The sequence below is a fragment of the Glossina fuscipes genome, unplaced genomic scaffold (genome assembly GCF_014805625.2).
Source record: "Glossina fuscipes isolate IAEA_lab_2018 unplaced genomic scaffold, Yale_Gfus_2 111, whole genome shotgun sequence".
NCBI classification, from domain to species: domain Eukaryota; kingdom Metazoa; phylum Arthropoda; class Insecta; order Diptera; family Glossinidae; genus Glossina; species Glossina fuscipes.
In genome coordinates, this window is record NW_023998454.1 from 493,988 (window position 1) to 515,111 (window position 21,124).

Here is a 21,124-nt window from a genome sequence, read left to right on the forward strand (position 1 = left end):
AATTTTGATACGATATATATGTATGCCGGTACCTCCCAATGTATTTGCTGAAACTTTAAGCACAACACAAAACGTCTGCGATCACGTAAATTATAATAGAATTGCTGTGATGCCGTCATTAAAATCCGACCTTCATTAGTGAATTAACCGAATCTTAAATGCATTCGAGGTCAAGCTGAACGTTAAAATTGAATTGCAAAATTAGCTGAGGTATGTTTTAAAGCAAGAATTTAATTGTACAGAAGTAGAGGTGAATAAACGGAGCGCAATTCGCAAAAAGGGAACAGAATTTCATAAAAGCAGTGTAAGTCTTTTTCTATTATCTTTTAACATGCCCTCGAACTGAACGAGTGCGTCCTCTTCAAAACGTCTGACTGAATTTCGTTTGCAAAGCATTTCTGACGCTGTAGTCGCGAAATTTTGTTTGAAAACTAATCAGAGGCCATTTTGGTTAGTTCTCTACAACGTGTAGCTGTCTATATAGCCGTCTCATCATCTCATTTTATACAATTTTTACTAAATTCTTGTTAACTTTTTTTAAATTTTCCACAACAAAGCACAAATTCTTCCATTTTTCCATATTTTTTAACATTCTGCTTATTCTGGATAAGAATACTGAACACTAATTGCTTGTTATTTTAGATGGACCTCTAAAGCACATGATGTAATTGGTAAAAAGTATAGGTCAAAGGACAGAGTATATCTTTATGGATGCGCTTTCAATCAAATGACGAAATGGGGAAAAGAGCTTTTTGATGCAAAGCAAATGCGCATAAAACTTAATTTTTTTTAGATATGTAAGTGTTCGTAGGTAAAGTTTTTTTTTCTTTTCTAAGCATAACCATCTTGCGACCGTTATATCAAATATTATTTTTTTCTATATCTGGTCGCACATTCCACATACGAATTTCTCCGAACACCAAAAAAGTAGTCAGTCTGGTTAGCTTAAGGAGGAAGTCACTATGAAAAATTAAAAACAATAAGAACATTACAGTCGGCCAATGCCCGTCCGATAGACACCCTACACCACTTCAACCATTACAGTCACTCGCTCATTAAGATAATAATGCATCAAAAATTACTCATTATTTTCATCCAAACGCATGTTTTTCATAAAAGCCTGCATATTAGAGGTTGCCCGAAACTTGTCATGACGTGATACAAATTTAGCAAACTTAATCTACCTCCAAATTATTTTGTTTTCTAACATTCTTTATAAAGAAATAGAAATTATCCTTTCTCTCTATATAATGCTTCTAAACAATAGATCTATGTGATCCAAATTCCCCAACCATTAATTTTTTTTTGCTAAATTGGTGTTATGGACCAATTTTCATCGTAAAATATTAAAAGTTAAACCTTTTCCTGAAACGTTTCATGAAGTTGAACAAATTTTTCAAAAAATAGACTTAGTGATCCAAATTTGTTAGGATTGACTTCTTTGTCAATTTGTTATTATGAACCAATTTTCACCATAAAATATTGAAAATTATACCGTTTTAATATCTAAAAATTCAGTTGTCATTGGGACGGTGTTATGAGAGGGGGTTAAAAAAGTTGCGCCTGCGGAACCAAATTTTTCGGATCGTTTTCGAATATTATTAAAATATCTCAAAAATTGCGATCTGTATGTTGATCACAAATTTACACGGGCAGATGTCAGACCGAAAGACAAGCACTGAATTGTTTTCTGAATCGAGCGAAATAATAAAAGGTGGATCTATCTTAAGCCCTTACGTATAAAAATCAACTTTTGTTTAGAAAAAATAGGATTTCTCACACATTGAAATATTAAGCAACCCAAACTTTTATGTTATCTAAAAGTGAGTGGCATTAAATTTAATATTCCAAACCCTCTCGAGCATTATCTAAAAGATGAATGAAGCTTATGAGTCTCCTATCCAGAATACCTTTAAAAAACATCCGCGACAACTTAATACAATCTTGTATTATAAGCGGTGTGGGGTACGATAACAAAAAGAGGATCTTATTGTAATGAAGTTCTTCAAAAAGAGGTTAAGTTATATTGGATTCGATTGGCAAACGATCAATGCTAAATTAAATCTTAGGCTAACCAAGATTGTACACATTTTTTAGTGATGCTGGTGCAAAACAAAAAGACAAATCTACGGTACATGTGGCCTTTGGTGGTATGAATTGGAATGAATTCATTAAAATATATTTGTAATTTCTACGTGGATAAAAGGGCCGTGTGAATGATGTTTACATCGTCCACAAGACATGTCTATTAAATCTACCAAACATTTATTCGTGATGTTTATATACTGTCTACTTTTTAGCTAATCATGAACTATTGAACTCTCGATGACAAACTTAAAACATGCTAACTTCAAAAATCGGTTATGGATCCATCCATGGCCGCGACAAAAGTGACAATATCCTTTTACTTCTACTACGTCATATTCGAAAGATGTGTGAAATTGCGGTATTTCCTGAGTTTTCAAAATCGCTTAAATTTGACCAATGCAATACACTATGTCCTGTAATCCTGTAATCGAACACCCCATAGATAATAGGTATTAAAAAAGTTCACACAATTGGATTACAACGTAGCTTTCGGTTTATTTTTATAAAACTTTGTTTACATTTGCATTTTTTCTTTAATTAATGTTTTTTTTTTGCGTAAATAAGAAAACGTGAACATTTTTTAACAAAAACGTGATCGATGAACTCATCCTGCATGTAATTTGTGCTGATGTTGAGTCAATTTACATGAATACGTATGACATTTGCATGCATATGCAAATTGTTTGTAAATATATTTCGGGAACATTTATTTATAATGCTTAGTTCTATAGATCATCAGCGAAATGAAATGAAAATTTTAACACTCAAATCTAATGATCTCAATATGACCAAAAGAGTAATATGAACAAGAAAGCGATCTTATTATATCCTATACCACTTGTGGTACAGAGTATATTAAGTTTGTATGTAGCGCCCAGAAGGGCTTAAGACCGACCCACCCTTCCTAATGTACCGTTTATCGGTCCATTCGTCTGATGTCGGTCCCTGAATTTTTTCTATTCAATCTAGACGTGGCAATTTTCGAACTCTGACATGCTTTGGTCCATGTTTGGAATGCTATTGAAAACGGCTCTAATCGGACATCTTTTTGGACCGCTCCCCACATAACGTCGTATTTTGATAAGCCATTATAAAAAAAATTTTGCAATTTTTAGGATTTCACGATAAAAATTTGTTAGTCGCAGTACCTCGGCGTTCTAAATTGATATGAAAAAGTTGGACCGGATGGGGCAATTTTTAGAACCACTTGCTATATAACTGTTTTTACGGAAACGGAATCTTTAGTTGCTGAAAAAGCCTAATTCTCAATACTTCTCAACGAAAATTCGTTCATAATAATGAAAACTAACCTTGCCGAATCTGAACCACGTAGATCTATTTTTTGAATCCCAGCTCATATAAGCGTTCTAATGAAAAACAATTGATACTGTAGTCGGGGAAGGCCGACCACTAGATGCCCCACACCACTTCGCTTAGTACCGTTATTGGTAATAATATACCAAAAATTACCTATTACTTTCATGCAAAGTATATTGGAGGATGCCTGAACCATCAAATAATGGGGAACAAATTTAGCAATCTTAATATATTTCAAATGTTTCGTAGTTTCCGTTATAAAAAACCAGAAATCGGACTTTCTGTTGATATAAAGCCTCGGTCAAAATAGTAGTCCGATACGAACCATCGTTAATAGCTTCAATTTTTCTTAAAAGAAGACGTGCTTTAGCAGGTTAGAGTAGTAAATTGTATCAAAATATCTTAAAAATAGCGACCTGTGGATTGAACACAAAATACGTGGACAAACATCAGAAAGAATTACAGACACACAAGGTATATCGGTATAATAATAAAGTTTTATACTCCAGAAATGTCCAATTTTTAATACTTTATTATAATAATTTTCTGTTAGTAAATCAACAATAAGAAATTTGAACCGTATATATATATATTTTCTTTTATACTTATATAGAGGGCAAATTGTATTATGGCGAAAAAACATAATTTGTGACTTGTCATGTTTACTAAATTTAGATCATCAAGACCTTTATATATTCTCTACTATGAGACCTTTGATGAAGATTTTGCATTCACAAGATCAAACGCAACAAATATTTCAACAAACCTTAAATAGGATGGCGCATTATTTAATCCTATTTCTAATAAAACTTTTTCTCATTAATTATATTGTTGTAATCAGTTTTGTCAGTGTAGCTGCAAATTTGATATCTTCATATTAAGTTCTTCCGAATCTTCGGAAATGGACAATGATTCTTTACGGGCATGGGCATTCTTGGCATTATGGGCGTTATTTCTTGCTTTTCATTGACAGCTGCTATTTTTGTTTCCCTACTTTTTTTTAGAAACTTTTATTTAGAAAATTTATAAGATTTTCCTCCTGGGAATCATAGTTTTACAAAAATATAAATTCTTTAACGGCTATTTTTATTCTCGTAATTATTAAGAAATTAAATTGCGTTCCTAAGAATTGCAAATTATCGTAATAATGAGTAAGTACGAATCATTAAAATTTGTAAGATTGTACAACATAGACCTTTGTTTTTTTTAAAGGGTTTTATTATATGTTTGCAATGTTTACCATGCCGCCAAAAACTAAGCAGTCAAGGATTTTCCTCACATCATTATGGCCCGTATGCAGCCTTCCTGTAGACAAACAGAATGGTTATTATTGCGAATGGATTTGTAGGACTCCCTTCGGCAATTTTGCAAACCATTATTAGCACCTTTTCGGGAACATCTCCATTTTTAATGCAGTGGTTTGCTTAGAACAATCAGCTTTTGTTCATCTGAGATATTGATAGCAGCGACATTAAGGGATGTCCTTGGCTTTTAACGTAGCATGACTTGCGTCCAAATCCGGATGAAATATTAGCAATGAATCTTAGGTGAGTTTGCGACGTATGGTGAAGTAATTGGTCCGTATTAATGCCATTAGTAAAGCCTAAAACTGAAGACCGGTTCGTAGAATTTGTATTGATAGGTCTTGAATGAGTGGAGTTATTACAGATCATAGATAGGTGGCAAGGGGTGTATGTACAAAGTTTATGAAGGTTAAGAATTGAAAATTTAATTAGTAAAACGGTTACTAAAATAGTACCCACAGCAGTAAAGCCTCTAAGGTCTTGAAAGCTTATACCAATCAAGGCAGTAGTGAATACAAATAAACTGTAAGATGCGAAAAATTATAAAACGAAGATACAATTTGTCTTGCTTTCTACTGCCACTTTGTTGAAAATAGTGTTTTTGTTGACAATTTATATTGTTTTGTCCCCTTCTCCGTCCACATTGTTTGATAATGTGATTTGCAATCCGTGCAGTATACTGACGCCAAACTCTGTATGTTCAAAGATAAGTGCACTACAAAATTTCATAAAAAATTCATTACAGGAGCTGTAAGTGGAAGTAATGGAAATACATTTGCAAGCATATAAATAAAGCCAGGTATATGGCAGCCATATAATTTAGTATAAAGATCGAAACAATGTTCAAAAGGCTGAGGTTCACGTTGATGCTGCAAGCTGCAAAAGGCCGCTGTACGAGTAATACGGAAGCCGTATTTAGCATATATTTTCTATTCGAATCCATGAATGAAGTCTTGCTGCTATTCATTTGATCATATATGTTGAAAATGGATAATGGATGTACATTCAATCGTCAAAAAGCAGTAAATGTAGCAAAAGATACAAAAGACGGATTTTCAAATTATACGAGAATCTAGCATTCAAAAATACCAAATTATTTCGCAAAATTATCGAAGCCGGATGTTGTTGGCAGCGGTCCCTAGTTTCCAAAGATTATCGTCAAAACTTACTTCTCAAATCACCCATGAAGCTCTGTATTTTCGGCTGAAAGTTTAGCGAGTATTCCCTATAGAAGAAATTCCTTTTCGTGCCAGACAGTTAATCCGTCTTATCTGACGTATTTTGCTTTCGGTTTCGGTGGGTGTCTAGTCACATGAGTATTCATCGAAATACCACTGCGAACAGTATTGCATTCCCCAGACCAATACATGTCAATGATCGTGCTCGGATTTGCGTTGATTTAGGGGCAATCCACAGTATATGCTCAGTCTTCTCTTGGCAACAGCGTTGGAATAATTAAATTCAAGACGCTTATACTTTTCATTTTCGCAAATGAATGCAGCAGCTTAGTTTACCATTTGCGCTTTCAGACGAGGCATTATTTGCCTTATTAGCCGACTGATGATGTAATGCCCATCTATGCAAGGTTAACATTGTGAGTAGCCACTCATGTTGCATGTGTTACTTTGCCATCTCCATGTCATCTTCTATTCGCCATTCCATACTTCGCAAATTGTCTACACGTGGTCTTCATGACAACACCGTTTTGACATAATTGTGTTCACGGAATTAAATGACTTACATCGCTATTTTCTCTCTTTTTTAAAGCTTGTCAACTATACATATAAATATTCAGAGCCAAATTATCCTTCACATATATAATATTGATTCCAATTAAGAGGCGAACGTCATAACACGCATAATACATATGTATACATCTGTATGCATTTGTAAACAAGCCATTTGTCAACTTTATTAAGGTTCAAACAAAGAATCTCATGTTCTTGTTTTTTACTCAACAAATTTACAGTCGACAACAGATGATTCGATGCCTCAAAGAAGAGGAGGATCTCATTTTCTAAAAATTTCAGACTAACTCTGCTAGTTAAATGACGATCAACATACATATGCTGACGAAATTAAGAGGAGTTTGTAATTATCAACATTTTGGCGTCATGTTAAAAAATTCAATTTAGCGGCAAATATGCGCGTACGGTTAAAACATGATCCGTTCGTTTATCGTTCTTCTGAAGAACTGCTAAATAATGCATATTGATGCTGAAACTGTTTACATTGCTCTACCATTAAGTTTTTGTAACAGCAATAAGCAGCTAATTAGTAACAAGTATTGAGAAGTGTAAGCAAATGTGAAAGCGTCCACATTTGATATTGATTAAATTTTTTCTGTATAAAAATTCCAAACATCTGAGAATAAGCGTCTATGTTATCCCTACCGTCTTCTGCTTCTGTTATCCTTACCGTCTCTTGAGAAACGTAGGTTTGTTCTTGGTGTTTCCTTTGTAATCAAAGTAATAAATGGTGCTATTGGCTCGCCTTCCTTACTTGGTGGAATAAGCTTTCATGTCCCTAACCGCGTCTCTAGGCATTTTATCTTGGTTAAGCTTAGTCAGTGTAAATATAATTATGAGCTGTTCAATCCGCTCAGAGTAGTTTGCAAGAACCTAAATGACGTCTATCACTTATTCTCGTTTTTGGACTGTAAGTCCATTAAAGCAACATTGCTTAATACGCGCGATTTACCTATGTCACACTTGAACTAGCATTTATCTTTAAACGTCGTTACGATTCGAAAATGAATTGTTGTTAAGTATTATCGGTTGCCAGGCTTATGCATGTTTGCGATGGCTTAGGGGTTCATTTCCAATTTGGTCCTGTAGCGGTTGGGGGTGTGGCTCTATGCTAGTTGCGTACATGCTGTTTTTCTTTTTTTCCTTCTTATTTGTTTTATTGTACTTATACTAAGTCTGCTGACATTCAGTTCGCAGATCCGATTGAGGAAGGCTGCTTTTAGATTTAGCAAACAGAGAAGGAGATTTAGATCAATTTTGCATTTGCGATGAATAGTATCGCAGAGTGGGATGGCAGAATTTTTGATAGCAAATTGCTACTGGGCATCTTCTACCTAGAGATGCAAAGTGGGAGACTAACAAAAAGTCATCAGCATATTCAATTATGGATGCACATTTGCATACATATGAAGTTGAAAATCACAAACGTAAGCATTTTTCAATGAATTTGCGAATGAAGAAAAAAAGATACAATTGTTCCATCTATTTCTCTATCTATTAAATTCGCCCAATACGAAGCTCAGCGGCTTTACTGGGATGGCATATAAACATATATATATATATATATATATATACTCATATATAAGGTAAGATACATATATATTTTGATCTATTCTCCAAGAGAGTTTCACGAAACTATTTAATTGGGATTTTAAGACTTAACTAAATGTGTGTTTACCTAATTCTAGGCGAAGCACTTCGTATTGCTAATATATTTATACCTTTTAAATCCGTTTCGTAAGACGATGTACGGTTAGTTCTGATAGTGAAGCACTAATATGAACATGAAATTAGCCCAACGTTCTCTTTGGGGCAAGGTAAGCAGGCAAACTTAGAATTATTTCGTTGCATAGAGACGATACTGATGCGTTCTTTAAGAAGTTTTTCACTTTATGGTTAAATTTTCTAATCTAACAACAGCGCAGACTTATTCAGCCAGAATGCAAAGCATAAACTATGCAAGTAATTTATTTATCATCTCTTTCCCTAAGCCTCACATATTTCTTAACATTAGCATTACTGGTAGACGTGCGCGAAGAGAATTATATATAGTATGTTCCTTTGCTAAGACAATTTGTAGATAAAACATCATAGTGGAAATATGGCCGCTTTAATAACATAAGAAAGTCGAAACAAATATTTACCTCTATTGGAGCGTGAAATTGAATATGGAACGAGGCGCAACCAAATGGTTGTTTATAAATTGAATATAAACCGGGGCGCAATCAAATGGTTGTTTGTTTATAAATTAATAACACGCACACTACAAAAATAATAGAGCTTACGATAAAAATAATAGAGCTTACGACAAACATAATAGAGCTTGCGACTAAAGATGATCACAAGCCAACAAAGTTAATTTCGGATAATTGCCAGCATTTTTAATTACACGAGCGAGCGTACGTAATTATTGCTGTTTTATCACGACACACAACGTCAGAGAAGCAAATTTTTCTTTCTTCTTCTTTTTAAGTCAAGCAAAACCAACAACAGTATGTGAAGTAAATCTTACTCTCAGAAATAAACTTTACTCTCAGAAAAATCTATACTAAGCTCATAAGAAATTATACCAGTTTCTAGAGCAAGCAATTGTTAGCTAAAGGAAGTTTTAACTACCTGCATAATTATACTTAATAATATATAAAATTAATTACCTGTGTAGTTATGTCCATGCCCATTCGGATTGTTACATTTACCATAAATTTCAGCATATTCTTCATCACTTAAATGTTTGCTAACAAACATTTTCGCAAATTGACACCAAATCAGAAATGAAGCAAATGCAATAGAAAATGAGATGAGTAATAAAAATGAAACAAAAATATTTACTAAACGAAAGTGAAAGGAGAAATTAGGAAAGAAAGTACCTATGTAAACGACGACTTGTTTGATCAAACTTCGTCTCTTGTTATATTGTGGAATCTGGGCGGTCAACTTGTGGAATAAGAAAATATTAAGGTGTCTCCTATTTGCTATTTTATTGTTTTTATATTTCTTTAATAATTATATTAAATTATTGGGCGACTTTTTTTCTTTATTTAACACAAACATTTGCAAATGGATTTTTCTTTCTTTGTTTCTGGAAAATTGGTGTCTTTAAAGAGAGAACTTAGAAATTTAGCTTAAGTAACATTCGTGTTCATCATTACGACTGGACCATTGAAGGATTGTAGCTCCCCGGATGTGAAACAGTTGACTTGTGAATGGCTCAGTTTACTTTCCGCAGCTGCACAGACCATTTGCAGCATTTGAGATTTACATTTCTTCTGGATAAGAAATCTTGCATGAATTTAAAAATCGAAAAAGTATTTGAACGAGACCTTTAAAAAATAGTTACCAATCTCTCTTTTTAAAATATATTCGGATAAGGATACGTATAGCGTCTAAAGGCGGCTTCGGTAGGATTGCTGATGAGCACATTGTATTTTCTTTCCTTTTTTTCGTCGCTTTTTGAATATGACTAAGGCAAAAGAAAAAAATTAAATTAAAAAATTAATGGAAACATGTATTTAAAGTAACAAAGTTGTAGAAAAAAAGTAGTAAATATTACATTCAATGTAATTACAGTGACATATTTCACATATCACCGAGAGACCGAAAGTTAGCCAACAGTGTGCCTGTGATTACTCTCGCAAATTCCTTCCGTTTTTTATTCGTTCAAAATATTTCTTATATATTGGGTAAGATCTAACGGCCTGACTTCTCCGTGCGGTCTAACAAGTCCGTAAGTAAGAATAAGCAACTAAGCAGATTATATTCGTCTAGGGGCGAATCGCGCATACCCACCACGATTAAAATGTTTGGCGCCCCATTGCTATTGTTTATTGTCATAAAAAAGCGAATGAGATAAAATTTATCTTTCTCTTTTTACTGCACTGAAAGTCATTGTTAAAAACTATTAATACATGTCATGACGTCTATCATAATTAATTTAGAATTAACACACTGAGTTTGTCGCAATCTATGCCTCAAGTCCTTTTATGTGATACCCATATCAACGGTAATATAAAGGAAAATTAATGTGCTATGTACGTATACCCACCACTGAAGGGACGCTAATTTTGTCTCAATGTTTGGGACATCTAGAAGGAAGCTTCAGATAAAGTACATATATTCTTGATCAGCATTAAATTTAGACTTGACTAAGCAAGGTCTGCCCGTCTGTGCGTCTATGTGATGTGCGTCGTTAAAACTCTCCTGCACGTCAAAATGATGACATCGTCTTCAAGTTTGATAGAAACATTGGTTAGTGCTAAAAATGGATCGAACTTGTCAGAGCACACGCTCGCAGCAGGTCCATTTTTCTCAAGCTAAAATTTATGGGTTTTTTCTCATTCCTTGCAAACTATGAAAGTTAGAAGGCTGACATTTTCCATATTTACTTTGCGAAAAACTCTACTATTTATATGTGAAAATGAAAAAAAAATGGTCATGCTCACACAAAGTTACATTAAATTACCTTTTTTTCACTTTTTTAGGAGCTTATGCTTATTAATCATAAGGTAAACAAGGCAGAATATTTAAAACTATTTCGTACATACCTCAAATGAAGATTTTGTCGCCCTAAAGATGCGTTAATTCTAAAATAAACATAGTGGGTACCACAAGTTGGTGAATTCATTTTTTCCTAACACCACCACCCGTATAAGTATCAAATCAAAGAACTTGGGGAGTGGAATGCGACATGCTAGACAATTATTTACGATGACCTTCTACGTGTAGCTATAGCTATTTATCTCCCCTTGTACGTCTCCTGAATAGTTTTATACAATTTTTATAGGCGTGGCATTCGATTTTATCCTATTTTCAAAAAAAAAAAGAATATTCTCTTTCCATATATATTCACAGAAATGGTTTGGTTGAAATGTAATATATAATCTTTTTTATATAAATGTATCAAAAATATAAATTTATCTCCCCTTGTACGTCTCCTGAATAGTTTTATACAATTTTTATAGGCGTGGCATTCGATTTTATCCTATTTTCAAAAAAAAAAAGGAGGAGTCATACCAAATATGATGGGTGTAAGAATTGACAACGTCATTTTTCGGCAGTCGAAGCGCCAAAATCCGTGTAAATAAATACTTAAGCCGCGTTACCCATGTATATATGGGTAATAATAGTATGAAGTGAAAGACAAATCAAGAAGTTTTAAACCCTCATTCCACTACAACTCGGTTTTTTAAATCTATTATATTTTTTCGAGTTTTAGTCATTCTTATCAACGGATCGGATAAAATTGTACTTCTTTAGGATCACGCATATTTTGAACAGAAGAATTAAATTTATTAAAAGTCTGCTTTAGTTTGACCTTATATATTGTGGTTTTATCACTTGTCTTAATCTTACGGCTTCTTTAATAAATGCTAAAGTGAAAGATACTTTGTCCAAACTTACAATTTTATTGCTTTATATAGCCATATACATGTGTATTTGTTTTTTTTTTCTTTTTGGATATGGAATAGGTAAGGAGTAGACCAATGAAATATGACTTACATGACTTACATATCCAGGGTATAATCACGCAACTGAGAGTTAAGTTTTGCTTTGGTATTCAGCCTTTTTTGTCCATCAGTTCAATACAAAAGCAAAATTTTTAACACGTGATTATCCCCTAGATTAACGAACTTGATGGTTGTACACCGTCAGGTTAACAAGCATAACTTTAAATTTAAGTTAAAACCATTAGCAGTTTTGTAGCCTTAGCTTTGTTAAAAGAAATTTTGCAAATGCTTTATAAAACAGAAAACGCAATCCAAGGGTTATGCGTTGTGCGTGAACGCAAATTTTGGGAAAACTTTAAAATTAAAATTTTTTCCTTGCTTTGTTTATGACACACAAAACAAAGTCATATGTTCATGTATCAATATGAATTTAAAGTGATCATTTACATATTTATTAAAAAAAAAAATTAACCTAAAATACATTGCTATCTATTTCTATAAGAAAAAACATTTTTTGCGCCTTAATCATTGTATTCTATTTCAAAAATAACATTTTTCAAACAAATTTTTCTCTTAATTAATTTTGCACTTAGTTAGCGTTTACGTAAACAAACTTTAATCATATAATTTTGCGTGAGCAACGCAACAAGCTATGTGCCACGTATGCTTGGTGCATAGTGACCACACATGAAGCATAACACAAGCATTGCTTTTCCGTTTTAAGGAGGAAAAAAAGAAACAATTAGTAAAACATGTATTCAAAGTAACAATGGTGTAAAAAAATTGAAAAATTTTAGATTTCATATATATGTTTGATATATTTGCATATTTAAACGAAACAAGTTAATTTCTTGAGGCGAGCAGCGTTGTGAAAATAAAAAAGTCGTTTAGGTTATTATTTATTTATTACTATATATGCAGCACAAAACTGTAGCGCAAATTACAATATAAATATAATATATAAAAAAAAACCATATACAAATTGGCTTTCCAACCAAGTAAAAAGATCAAAATAAAAAAAGTTAGAGATAAACGGCCCAAAGAGGTAGCTATAGCAACAGGGTAACACTAATTCCTGGCTATTTTTTTATCATTATTTTATATAAATAAACACAATTTTTTCACAATAATTCCAACAACGAGCAACTCAAACTACAAAATGTCGCTCAAAACAACAGAATAATCTGCGGATAAAGCAAAGCTCTGGACATGTTGAAAGGGTAGACCATATTTAATAAGTGAAATATGTACGTTAAATACGTTAAAAGATCTTCTGGTATTTTCAAATCTTTGGTATTTAAAAATTCTGAATACTAATTTCGATACTGCGTGGATTTTGTAGAAATCTTTTTTGGTGAAATGCGATCACTTCTCATTTATTCATTTCCTCATTCATCTTATTGTTGGTAATACGAATTGCTTTTTTGGGAGTATATTCAGTTAACAATATATTACCGTTGCGTTGTGCTTCACGCGCATGTATTTTGGCGTTTTCGTTTAAAATGAAACCGCAGTGGCCTGGCGTCCAAACCAAATATCTTTTTATGAGAAGGGAAAGGGAGGAGATAAGCATTTCATAAACATATTGATTGTGAAGGTCTTTTACGTCTATCAAATGTAGCGCAGATTTCTCACCGGTAAATACAACAAGTAGTAGGTGTCTTTGCCGCATACTAAATAGCAACACGCTCAAATATATTAATTAATATTTTCTGTTTGGCAGATATTCAAGCACCCAGAAACGAAAAGGGCCCATCTATGCCGTATACACATATATATATATATATCAAAATAGTTATAATAACATAATAATAGTTGTAATAGAGGTAGACAAAAGGATTTTGCACACGATTTATCAATATTCTTTTTCAAAGCGAACGTTTGCAACAGAATATTTAGAAGATTTTACGATTCTTATGAATGAAATTTCATACTTGAATGCGGGTAATTTTGTCAAAAAAGTGTTGAAGCCGTACATATTACGATTGTTTCAAAACCGGACACTTTATCAAAAGTTAAATAACTCGTTGACAAAGTAGCGCGTTTACAAAGTATGGCTTTCGTAATAGTGTTGTTTTGGTCGCGCTCTATCTATCCTGGACTTCGGATAAAGAGTTCAATACGAACGATGCAGAAGGTAATTACATAGGAAAAATTGAACTAAGGTTGTCGCCTTTCGGATGATTTTGCATTATGTATAACATCGTCATTCATAATTTTCATTAGCTTTTGTATTTATTATGTATGCGCAACAGTGAATTACGCTCTTTCATATCTATGAAATGAGCCACATTTTTTTAGAATTGAATATTGGGGTTTAATTTATAAGAAAAAACAACTCTAAAAGAGAAACAAAACAAAATCTAAAGAAATTTATTATACATTAATGTATAAACAGAAGCAACATAAAAAAGCTGCAACTTGTGAAAGGTGAGTAAAATATTTTTAAATAATATTAATAAATAATAAAGTAGTGTTCTTCAATATATAAATTTTAGGCGGTATACCTCGTGTGGTCACTTTGTCCGGTTTGTCAGAAAAACGAGTCCAATTATATTCATTGCAAAAGCAGCTGCGTTGGCTTACACAAAATGTGAAAAACTTACATTTGTTTTTTAACAACATACATAAATTCTTTACTCACTTTGTAAGTTCGCTGTGTCGGAGAGGTAACAATGACTTCCTAATCATTTATCGTTTCCCATTGTGAGTTTGCCTCTATGTAAACAAGTAAGACCATTTATACATGTTTGTGGATGTTTGGTGAATACTTTTTACCCACGTACGCCTGCTAGCTGAACCGTTTAACTGCTTTAATAGCCACACCGAGTAATTGCAAAAAATCCAAAATTAGTTTACTTATGATTTGCATATCAATGAATAAATTTAAATCCTTTGAAGGGAATACATAAAATGACAAATAGTTGGTGACTTTTACTTGCGCCTTCTATTTTATTCCATGAGACTATGTAACTATATAATATATATATTAAATAAATGATAGACATAGGCACACAGTAAATAATTTAATCTTAAATTTTTGAAAAGAAATGTTAAGTATGGATAGAAAAGATTGTGCTAACATATACAGATATAAGGAATGCAGTTGTGGTAGCTGAGCCTCAAATGCATATAAACGTAAAATTTGGTAAGGATTTAGTTTTAGTTTTTTTTGAGAGTAAGAATGTGAGTCCTGTGATTTTAATTGATGCCGATGGATTATTTTTAATACCTTTTAAGGCGATGTGCTGATACTATCTTCTAGACCGTTTTGGTTTATTTATGGGTTTATATCATGTTGGATCGTTGAAATTGTTACAATTTCACTTTATTTCATTTTATTATCTCCAAGTTGTATATACTTTTACGTTCATATATTCTATATGATATTGTCTTTGTATACATAATGTTGGCTATTCATAAACAAACAAACGTCCAGCTTACCTAACTCCCAAGAAAAAGATTTATTTTTCCTTCATCGTTGAAGCGAAAATTAGCAACAGATAGATAATCCTCATCTAGAATTCTTAGAAAACTGGAATTTGTAAGTTGACCTAACTTTAATAAAACTTATGACTTCTTTAATTTAAATCAAAAAACATATTAAAGAATAGGGCAATTTCTTCAATATTTTTAATATTATTATATTAATTAATTTAGCTAAAGAAGTCTTAACGCACCAGTATCTAAAGGTATCGGCTTTATTGAAAACTTTACCGCACTCGACATGTGAAATCACGACTATTGAGTTGTTAGTCGAGTTGATTTGCCTTTTCGGTCCCTCAAGCAAAAAAAAAAAACGCAAAAGAAGCAGTGTACTGAGCTTAGAATGGGGAAAATGGGCCATAATGAGATAAAATTTTTAAAGTTTTCAAAAAGGTTTATAGGTAACTTATACTAATGAAACACAAGCCAAATTTATCTTTTCCACTTTCTTTTTCTCTACCGATAAAGTTGATGATTCTTGAATGCTGTAGCTTGAGACATTATGTAACGTTTTGGAAACTCTACCTATACACGGATGTTGTCGTCTAATTCTTATCATTTTTCGCATGCTTTCCGGCCTGGCTCGTCGGATGGGGGGTGTCCAAGTATAGAATATACAGACACGTGATAGGTCTCGCTACGATATTCCATTATTTTAAAATAAAACATGCTTACTATGAAATCTGAAAGAAAAGCTTTTGACTAATCTAACCCATGCCCTGACCACGTTGCTTCTACCTCGCCTCTCCGCCACCCACCGGAAGTCTTACCAGTATGTTACCTCCTAATAAGAACACATTTCTTTACTCTCCTTTTCAATGAATGTATTCCAATGTTTTAATTCCATATGTACAAATCACAATTTTCCAAAAAAAAAGGAAGAATAGTTAGTATCCAATCTTATCACTAACTTAATACGAATTAGTATAATATTACCGATACAAAATTTACGCTCTGTCTTAATAATTAATTTCATAACCGCCAACCACGCCGATGCGCATCGCCATAACTGAAAGGTGCTCTAATTACTTATAAGTGCTAGAATTATCGCAAAAAAAGACTAGGATTAATATTAAGGTATTAATACTCGAAAGATAAGCCAAGGATTGGTTCCCTCATAGAGACGGTGTGCTCCGGACGTTACGCCGGACGATTTAACTTCCTTCATTCCTATTTTTACTTCTTATATTTTTTCTTTTCCTTTTTGCTTCAGGCCCCTTTTTTCTCGTCATCAAAAGATTTGGAAAATCCTTTCATCGTTTCTTTGAACGACAAAACAAAATCGCTATCCTTTCGTTACCAGTCGCGATGGCACAGCAAAACAAGGATTATTTTAATTACTCCCCACAAAAAGGTATTTGCACGCTAAAACAATCCGCGTAGCGCCATCTTTTTTTTTCTTCTTCTCAAAAACGTGTCATGTAGAGCCAAAACGATCATATAGCACCCAAAAATGATTTGTAGATTTTGTTGTTGTTTTACACCAAAGTCACAAGTTTTTATGCACATGCCATTTTCGGCAAGAATTCATTAGATTAATTGGAATAATTCCATCGATATATGAATTGCATGGAAGTGAAGTTTCTCCCTTTAAATATTAATATAATTTCTTAATAACACTGTTAGAGATGTCTTTAAAAAATTTTGCTGAAAAAGACACCGAAAGCAAAAAAAAGCAGCCGACTCTACGCCATTATCCAGCCAAAAAAAACATTTTTTTCCCCAGAGTTCCCCAAGTTTTTTTTTTCCTTTATTCCTACGCGCTGCTTGTCGATTTTTCAAGGTTGCCAAGGTTTTCCTTTTTCTTTCCTTTTTTTTCTCTCTCCCCACTACAGTGCCTGTTACAATTACACCCACATCGGTAGATAGCTGCGTAAATGGTTCAAATTTTGCCGAGTTCAGTTTTTTATGAAATTGTTATATTATGGATCAATTTCCATCACCACGTCTTAAAACTTATACTTTTCCGTTCTACAAAGAATCAGTTCTCGTGAAAATTCTTATTAGGGTAGGATCTGAAACATAGAGCGAGATGGTCCAAATTTGGTACAACTAAGTTCTTTATATTAAACTATTATTATGATATCATTTTCGTTATGAAGCATTGAAAATTATTCCTTCTCGTCGCATGAACTTCAGTTTTCGTTATAGGAGGGCGTTCAAATATTGCTGCCCTAGTTTAGAATATCGACATACTACTACTTAGCCATGTTTGTCGAGCGACGTCTATGATGACTCTACGGAATAAGGCGTTATATAGGGAACCGTACCATATGCCATAGCGTCCTTGGGGTAAGACACAAGCTTGAATACAAATTCACGTGGACGTGAATAGACATCAGACGGACAGGCGGGCAAACAGGCTTAGATCAATCCAGATTATTATTATGAACCGATCGGTATAATAAAAGGTAAGTCTATCTTTTAGCCCTATCTTAAGTGTATGGGTCACATAAGAGCGTACTAAATTAATATACCCTGTACCACAGGTGATGTATGGTATAAATAAGGGGGATTGCAGAGCAATGTAACTAGTTGTAGTTGTAGCTGAAACAGTAGTCTATCGGTCGGACGCTGTTCACAGATTATTGGTCAGTAAAGTGTTAATAGCGAGTTGATTTAGTTAATTTTTCCTTTTTCTAGCGTTATTTAATCAAAATGCGAGGATATATAATTCAAATGAATATTACCAGCACTATTTGGAGACCGACTGACGGCCGGATAGAGAAGAATAGTAGCAAATTAGTGAGAGTCTTGTTTTTCAGATTTTTGATAAAATTACTTAAGACGCTTATGTGTTGACAATAGGAAAATTATGTTTCCTTTAAGACGTCATTTTTTTATCGAATATAAAAATTGAAAAGGATTTTGTAAATGATGAACGTGAGACTTTTCGAGTAACTTACTTCTTTCCGCTCTAGTTTTCTAGGCAGATTTATAAAATGCTTGCACCAAGTTCCAACACAATGTTTTTTATAAGTAGTAAACTAAGATATTGTGCCAAGCATGAGTAAGACAGGTTACTTCAATTTTTATATCCTTTATATCTTGTAGTACAATGGCATATTAAGTTTGTGTGGATGTATGCAACACTCAGAAGAACTTGAGATAGACCAATTTTTTAGTACACTAATTGATTCAAAATATTTCCCTCTGGCTGTCTTGTTTTCTCGGGTTAAGCGTACAGGCCGTAATTTTTGATATATTTCGGTGATGAACGCTAATGAAAATTGTTCGGATCGTAAACGAGCTTCATGAATTCCCGGAAAAGTTGCCTTGCACCATATGCAGAAATTATGCTCATTGACACTTACTCATTTAACCAAAAACAAGTTTGATCACTAAATGTACATTTCAGTTTTTCCATGCAGCGAAAGAAACATTGCATTTCGAAATACAAGTACATAAGTGCTATACACACCACTTTCCCTATAGGGTTTGCAATCGTAGGCTTTCCCATAAACGGAAATATAGAAAGAGAATTCAGATGACAGAAGAACAGAAAGACCTAGCTAGTCAAGATGATGCATTATTTGCTGGCTCTCTGTTGCATATTTTTGACGACAAGTTTAGTAATATACTACCGTACTTATCATCTTTCCCTGTTCACTACGACATATATATTAATACAACAGTCTTCGAAAAATTAAATTGTTTTACTAATTGTCAACGAAACATTCTCAATTTATACAATCAATATTTAAGTTAGTAAATCGTATGGTATTTGCTAAAAGAAAATTTATTCCATTTTTTTACAAAATCTTATTACATTCATAGCAAGGGAGAGCAACAAGCGTAATTAATATACATCCAAGGTTTCATTTACGAGAAAAGGCGATTTTAGAAAAATTGTTTTAACGGAAGCCATGGAGGCTGCAAGTTTTGTTTGGTATTATCGGGTCTTTTTACCACAATAGTCAGGCCGGAGCATTCTCTACAGAACTGTAAAATAAATTTTTATGAAAAAGAGCAAATCAAAGAGCACCATGTCTCTGCACTCAGCGATATTCGTTGCTTTGGCAAAAAAAATCACGAAAATGGGGGTCGGTTTGTGCTTTTGGTGCCGACTAGAGAGTTTACAGCGAAGCATTTTTCTTACTATCGAATCAAAAATCTTTCGATTGCGAAATTGGTGTGGAGTTACTCGAGAGATTATTCGATGTCGGCTCCAGTTTTTCCTAAAAGCAAAATGAATTACAGCACATTTCGTACTTAAAACATTCAGCGGAATTCCGGGCACAGATTTACGAGGTATATCAAATTCTAGAGTTATCCCCTTCGAACTGTTTTCTAATATTGATTTTTAGTGATAGTATAATGGTCGATAGTCTGAACTAGAGCGAAGCCTATTGTAACGTTTCGCAAACTCTACCTAAACACGGATGTTGTCGTCTGATTCTCATCATTTTCCGCATGTTTTCCGGCCTGGCTCGTCGAATGGGGGGTGTCCAAATATCGGATATACAGACACGTGTTAGGCACTTGCCTCGCTACGATATTTCCTTATTTTAGAATAAAAACATGCTTATTGTGAAATCTGGAAAAAAAAGCTTTAAACCAATCCAACCCATGCCCTGACCACCTAGCCTCTACCTCACCTCTCCGCCTCCTGCCGGAAGTCTTACCAGTACTGTTACCTTTAATAACAACGCATTTCTTTACTCTCCCTTTCCCTGAATGTAATCCACAGTTTTAATTCCATATGTATAATTCACAAATTTCAAAAAAAAGGAAGAATAGTTAGTATCCAAGCTTATCACTATCTTAATACGAATTAGTATAACCTTAACGATATAAAATTTACGCTCGGGGTTAATAATTAATTTTAATAAACGACTTACTGAAACCGCCAACGACGCCGATGCGCATCGCTGTAGCTTTAAGTAATTATAAGTGCTGGAATTATCGTAAAAAAAGTAGAATTAATAATAAGGTACTAATGCACGTACGATAAGCCAAGGTTTGCTTCCCTCATAGAGACGCGCTCCGGGCGCTACGCTAGACGATTTAACTTACTTCCTTCTTATATTTTTTTCCCTTTTTGCTTCGGGCCTTTTTTCGTTATTAAAGATGTGGAAAATCCGGTTATCGTTTCCTTGAACGACTCAACACAATAGCTATCCTATCGTTAAAACACGATGGCACCCCAAAACTAGGTTTATTTTAAACTCTCCCAACGAACAAAGAAACGACACGCTAGAAGAATCCGCGTAGCGCCTTCTTTTTTCTTCTTCTCAAAAAAACCTGTCAAGGTAGAACCAAAACGATCATGTCGCAACCACAAATGATTTGCAAATTTTGTTGTTGTTTTACCACAGAATCACGAGTCTTTATGCACGAGCCACTTACGGCAAGATTACATTAAATCAATCGGATTAATTCCATCGATATATGGATCGCATGGAAGTGAAATTTGTTCTTTTAAATTTTATTATAATTTCTTAATATCACGGTTAAAGATGGCTTTTAAAAATTTTGCTTATAGTCACAAGTTTTTAAACACATGCCACTTTCGGCAAGAATTCATTAAAATATTTGGAATGATTCCATTGATATATGGATTGCAAGGAAGTGGAGTTTCTCCCTTTATATATTTTTATAATATCGAAAGTAAAAGGCGACCAAAAATTATTTGTAGGTTTTGTTGTTGTTATGCACTAAAGTCACAAGGTTTTATCACATGCCATTTTTGGCAAGAATTCATCAGATTGATTGGAATAATTCCATCGTTATATAG